This window comes from Gracilinanus agilis, chromosome 3, assembly GCF_016433145.1.
Source record: "Gracilinanus agilis isolate LMUSP501 chromosome 3, AgileGrace, whole genome shotgun sequence".
Classification (NCBI taxonomy): Eukaryota; Metazoa; Chordata; class Mammalia; order Didelphimorphia; family Didelphidae; genus Gracilinanus; species Gracilinanus agilis.
Genome location: NC_058132.1, coordinates 437246955 through 437254093, shown reverse-complemented (window position 1 = coordinate 437254093; position 7139 = coordinate 437246955).

The window sequence follows — 7139 nt, the reverse complement described above, 5'->3', positions numbered from 1 at the left end:
GGTGGGGGGTTCTTTTGTGTGAAATGAGTCTTGAAATATATATAATAAACTCCATACTCCTGGAGCCAGAGCTGGAAGCATGAAGTAAAAGACATTTCCTTTGTCCTGTCCTTATTTCCTTATCAACTAAACTGTCATCAGATTATCAGAGATGATAAAGAGATCTCCACAGTGAAGATGTCCTGAGGGAAAGTGAAATATATCAGAGGGAAAGATGGCTGGAAATTTACCATAAAGATGAGCAGAGTTTTCTTTACAGTAGAGAAACTCACAATACAGTTAATTTCCACATTTTTTAATTTGGCCATGTTAAATAAAACTTATTTTATATTGAAAGTGAAATATATTAGCTGCTTCCTATACTCAAGAAAATCTTGGGAGCATAATGAATTAGATTTTGTAAGTCAGATAATGATATTTTTATGGTGTTACTATTTAGAGGCAAGAGTCACTGCACCTAATATCTATGCAAAAAGAATGAAAAATACACTGGAGTTAAACCAAGGTAAATCAGTCCTATTTTTTGTATAACTTGCCAGAAGTTTTGTATAGGATCATCAAACTAAGCATGTGCCTGATGTATTAGGTGGGGTAATTCCTCAGACTTTATGTTGTGTAATTAATCAGAGTTAAATTCATATTTTCTTTTTAAATATTTATTCATATTCTCTTTTCATATCACTGTCACCTCACAATGATTATCCTTGTCCTATCCCTAATCCATTCCTCAACAAAATACTCACTTGTAACGATTCAATACAATCATAAAAAAAATATCATATTGGGCCAAATCTGAAAATGCATGCCACATCTTGAACCACTAGTGATCTTAAATAATGTCTGAACATTGTTAATACTTTTCTATTGTCCTTATTTTGGGGAGAGAGGGCTAGTAATCAAAAATGGAATATATTTTATACATTTCAAAATTCCATTATTTTCTCTATAATATTGTATCTATAAAGTGTAGAATTTGTCCACATTGAATAAGTCATATAAGAAAATTGTTTCTTCATAGCTGTTAAGGCCTAGCCCAGAAGTATTTCTCTCATAACTCTGATCTCAAATCTATAGAAAAGACGAAAAGCAATAAATCCAGAGACAAGAAATCCAAGGACTATAGTTCCTCCATCACACTAGGAAGCTTTAGGACCTCCTCCTTACTAACTGAGCTCTATTGTTAGACCTCTAGAGTGAACTGCTAAGAGAAAGCAACAGGGTCATTGAGTTCCCAAACTTTCCACTTTCTGGGTAAAATTAGTGCTTTCACAAGTGTTAGGGTAGATTTTCTTGGTCCTTTGTAATAATAAGCATATTTTGATTAAAGGCATAGTACTGTCTTCTTAGTTATAGGTTGAAAGTTAATTTATTCCCTCCTCCAAAAGTGTGCATTAGTGGCAATGCAGTTCCCTTCATAACAAATAATATCTTGCCCTTTACTAAGTCAGAAGAATTCTTTTTTCTTTTATTAGGACCAAAGGAAAACCAGCTATACTTATAAATTTGTGCTGATCAAATTTCCTGGAGACACATTTCATATATAACTGAGAGAAGATACATGAGATAGGGGATAGAAACCTAGATTTGGTGTCAGAAGAATGGATTCCAATTTATCTCAAAATTCTTTCTAGCTATATAACCATGAAAAAGTTATAATTTATCAGATCTTCTATTTCCTCATCTATAAAATGGGCTAATTTTCTTGTATCAGAAATCTATCTGGCCTTTAATATGTCTTTGATCTGACTTGATCTGTCAACCTTTATCTAAATTGAACATAAGCAAGTTACAAGAAAGACATCAATTTTACACAGCTAAACAGAGCAAGTCATAGCACAAATAAAATACAGTTTCAGGGATCACATGGTCCTATTAGCCTGTTGTCTTTAAAACTGGTATTTCAAATGATAATCACCTGACTTCCCTACGTGGAGGCAGGTGACCAGAAACAGATCTTCATAATCAGAATAGCCCTGTCCCTAGTCCTTAATAAGTTGCTTTCCCTGGGATAGGGTGGAAGATAGGAGAGAAGCAAGACCTCAGTTAATGAAAATTATCTCAGCTATAAAAATTTAGCTGCTGTTCTTTCTTTTGTCTGTGCTTATACTTTTCAATCTAAGCATATTTATTTGACAATTTTTGAGTGGAGCATGTAATATGCTCTACAGTTATTTGGCTCTTTTTATCAGTAGATAAATATATAATTTCATCTTCCAGTTGTCACCGTGGACGTTTGAGACCCCAATGGGATCTGATGAACCCCAAGTTTTAAGACTAACTTGTAATTTGGAGACCCCAAAGCTTGTACTTGTTCCCTGTTCCCAAGAGAATCCACCCAGAAGGGAATCTCAGGCTAGCAGTTTCAGACTGAATAATGGATCCTTAGGCAAATGCTAAATATCCTTTTGTCTTAGGGAGTCTTCCCTATTGTATCAGAGACCCTTTTCCAGGAAGACACAACTGGGCAGGGACCACCCTTTTAGTTTCCTTTGGAGGTAGCCCCTTTCTTTACACCCTAGCCTCTGGCTATGATTCCTTTCCCTAGCATGATTGTATCCTGTCAGTATAGTTTGAACACTCCCATTTCCTTGTAGCTATGGTAATTTCAATCATCTTTCCCTGCCCCTGGATCTCCCCAGATGGTATATAGGTGCCCCAATTTCTTGTGTTCCTTGGAGTCTTCATGTAGCACAGTGGCACTCCCAGGGTTATGTCCCCAGAGTCCAGGGTATAAACCCTGTAAAAATTGTGGTGCCAGACTCTGAGTAAAGGGCCCAAATATTGGACTTATCCCTATCCTGATTAAACAGTGTTTTTTCTGACTACTTTGTAGTTCTGTGTTATTTCCAAGTTAAGGTGGTTATCAGTCATACACCACTTATATTAATCCCTGCCACTAGCCATAGTTTTTATAGGGACTCACCTCAGTGATCATGCTAACACCAGACATTCATTGGTCATATTTTGGTGCTGCCCATATACAGTGCATCTTGAGCTAATTTAATGCAACCAGATCTTAGATAGAGAAAATGTTTACACACATTGGCTACAAAAGCTCTATTTGCATTGTGAATGAGTTCTATTTTAGGAGAAGCCCAGCTGAAGAACTCAGCATTCTGGTAAACTCAACTTCTTGGAATACTGGATAGCCATTTTTTTTTCTTTTTTAGCCCAAGGGTTCTAAACTAGAGACCACAGACCTAGGGGGAGTTGTACTTTGCTTTCAGAGGGTCTGTGAATATAGATGGGGATAAACAATGTTTATTTTCACTAACCTCTTCAAAGTGGTTCATAACATAATAAAGGTTAAAAATCTTGGATTTAACTTGATTGATTTCTTGTAGTATAATCTAAGTCTTAGAGATCTCTAAACTTTGAGTCAAGAAATCAGTCAGTATTTTGTTAGGCTCCTCTGTGAGCCAGGCACTGAAAACATAAATACAAAGGAAGAAACAATCTCTACTTGCAAGATGCCTATATTTGATTAGATGGAACAAACCACTGATGATCTTAGTTTCTTGGTCCCTCCAGTTTGTGGGATTGGAAACCTGACTTAACGGTGTTAGTGTGATGAAAATATAATGAAAACATTCATATATTTGTAGTAAAGTCTTATTTTCCCATTTTGCTATCTACAATTTTTTTCATTTAACCTGAAGCTCATGTACAAATCCTGGGGGAAGTGAGGGAATCAAGCAATATTGTTTCAATAATCAAAACTATCATTATTACATCTTATGTTTACTTATTTTATTCATGCTTTATGGTGGTTTTTTTTTAAATAACTTGATAGACATGAGATAGTTACCTTCCCCCCAAATTTATTTTTTTTTCAATTTGTTTACTTTTCTATTTAGGCATCCATTTCTCTTTAATTCTTCCCTCATATCTTTTTTTTTTTTTTTTTTTACATTTTTAAACCCTTAACTTCTGGGGTCAAGTGACTTGCCCAGGGTCACAGAGCTAGGAAGTGTCTGAGGCCGCATTTGAACCTAGGACCTCCCGTCTCTAGGCCTGACTCTCAATCCACTGAGCTACCCAGCTGCCCCAGTTCCCTTGTATCTTAATCCCCAATTTAGACTTCCTGTCAACAAATATTTATTGAGCACTGTGCTTCACACAATAAGTGTGGGAAACCATTCGATGTATTAAAGCCTTTGGAGAAATAGTATCAAATTTAGGGCCTGTTATTTGGATACCCTACGTGACCAATCCAGACTGAGGCAGTCTTTGTGTTTGGTTCTGGTCACCTGAGCCCCAAAAAGCTCTGGTACCAGCAGGTAGGTTAATCCAAAATCAACTTGATCCCTCCAAGAGGCTATTAGGAGTCATTTAGAGAAAAAGAGTCTGTAACAGATATTTTATCTGGATCCCATTACAAAATCATCGGCAAGTAAAACTGTGTGTATGATTTTTCTGCACTGCATGTCAGGAATGCAGACAGAATGGGCCATCTAAGATAAAAATCTGAGGCTCCTCTTTTGACTCAGTTTTGATCCCCACCTTTCTTAGAACTCCTATTGGAAAACTTTGAAGTGGCAGACCAGCATCTACTGAGTTAATGATTCCTCTCCTTGATAATTAAGAAGCTTGAACCCTAACAAACATTACTTAAGATAAGACTGCATACTTAGATAAGTATGGCGCTTTCAGTCTTGACTTTATTTGTCCAGGTGCCTATAATCCTGGAAGACAGAACTCAATAAGTGAGCATCTCCATAAAAATATTTCCTCTCCCAGAATTATCCCTACTAATTGATGGTTGAAATTTGACCATTTGTCTTTGCACCTTTATTCTTTAGACTTCAATGGATTATGTGTGATTTATTACCCCCTTACAACGGTGACTCTTTTTGTGTTCTTTGTTTGAAATCAGTATATAATAAACTCCCAAGCCCGCAGAATTCGGAACAGCATGGGCTAACCACTAGTCTAGTTGTTCTCATTTTCTTTCTCCTGCTTTAACCATCCTATGCCACCACGCCGCTCAGGACCCCAAAAAATCATATAGAGGCATGGCTCCCTATAAATAAGCAGCATTTTTTTTATAATAGAAAAAAAATAGTGGTCTAAGAGAAGAAAACTGGGTTCTAGTCCTGGCTCTAATGCTAACTAGTTGTGTGACTGGGGGCAAATCACTTCAATTTTCTGAGCATCATTTTCATGTGTAAAATGAGGGGTTTCAGCCAAATGACTTCCATGATCATTTCGGGCTTTTAAAAATTTGATGATTCTAAGTATATGTTAAGTACAAGGGCAGTGGTATAGTTAAGAGCTGTTATAAATTTTTGATGGACTATAAATAATCAGACTATTGATCAGTTCCATATGTATAACTGTCTAGCTGTCTTATTTCAATGAAATACTTTCCTGGAAATCATACACAAAGCTGGCAAAGGCATTCATTGTAACAGTATGAACCGTGGTTAGTTAATCCCTCAGAAAAGTAGGGGTTCAAAATATTTATGGAACGGAGCTATGAGAGGTATGAGTCTGGGATGATACAGAGGTTAAAAAATCTAGAAACCTCATGAAGCAGTTTCCTTAAACACACACATGTGCACACAAACAGATAAAATCACTTTCATTTGAACATCCCTCCTCCTTCCCCTCTGCAAGTATACCACTAGTTCTAGTATAAGTAAAATTTGGCTTCCTCTCTGTTGATGCCCATGTCATTCTGTGTGGCCATAAACAAATGCCAAAAGAAAAAATTTAAATTTCCCAATGATAGTTACATGTGAAAATCATGCTGAATAAAATCATATTAAAATCAATACAAAACACAGGACTTCACTGAATGAGTTTATAAATGTCACAGACTGCTTCAATTTGTTTTTATCTCCAAAGTCTCAAAGGCCATTTCTCAGGAAGGTACTAATCTACAAGAACAGATCTTTAATCGAAGCACTATGTTGGACAGGCTTATTATTTTGGATTCTAACAAAAAAATATAATACATTTCATTTTAGTTTGCTATGGGTATATTGTGCTACAATGACTGTTCATCCTAATAATTTTAAAATTAATATTAACTTCAGATCAATACCAAAGAAGGTACATGTTAAAACAGATTTTCACATAAGTACTCAAGTCACTAGTTCTGTCAGCTACTAAAAAATGAAAAACAACTAATAGTGCTTTCATAGATTTAGAATAGGAAAGGATTTCATATGCCAGTAAGTCCATTTCCTCATTTTACAAATGAAGAAACTGAGGTTTAAGGAAATTTAAAGCCTTATTGAAGATCATATTGGCAATAAGTGCTGAGGTGACCTTCCTGATTTCAAATATAGTGTGTTACCCTGCTGCTTCTCACATTCTTGCTAACATGATATGGTGTGCTGGTCTGATGTGGCATTTTTTGAAGTAAACTTGAAACTATTTTTCATTCTTACATTGTTAAGTTCATTTCTTGTTTTTTTTTTTTATTATTTTTTCAAAGCCCACGTTTGCCTCTTTTACTTTCTAAACCTTGTAATAAAATGCTCTTAAACTTGATATGAGCCAGTAAATGTTCTAGTTGAAGAAATCACAGAGCCAGAATAATCAGAAAAAGGAAAGGAAGAAGAGAATTTCAAGGGAATCTGAAAATTGACACTTTTTTTTTGAAAATCAATAAGTATTTCCTAATTGCCTATTTAGGTATCTGTGCAATCAATTAAAAGGTTCCCATAGGTCTTAGGATAGATATCTTGGATCAAAATACATTCATTTGTTTTATCTTTTCAAGATGTCACTAGGCTCCCCATTGCCCTATTCATAGATCAAAATCAAGACAGTAGTAATTTTTTCTATCTCCTATATTCAAATAAAAAGTAAGAAAAGAATGTCCACTATGTACCATGAAGTAGCATTGAAAAAGAAGTGTTCACAAGTCTGATGTGGGAAAAGGGAGAATAGCTTCTGTGTAACCAATTAACAATGTTTGATATAAAGGAAGCAAAGGTTTCATCTGTACAAGTTATTCTTTATACTGTAATCAATCAATAAATGCAGTTTGATAGGTGGAGTCAATATCACTTTGGAATCAATTGACATCTATTAATAGATTGTTGCACATATCTGCTGTGGGTAGAAAGTACTAATGGAGACACTAATGCTTAAGGCAGTATTTTGAATGACTATTACAAAATACA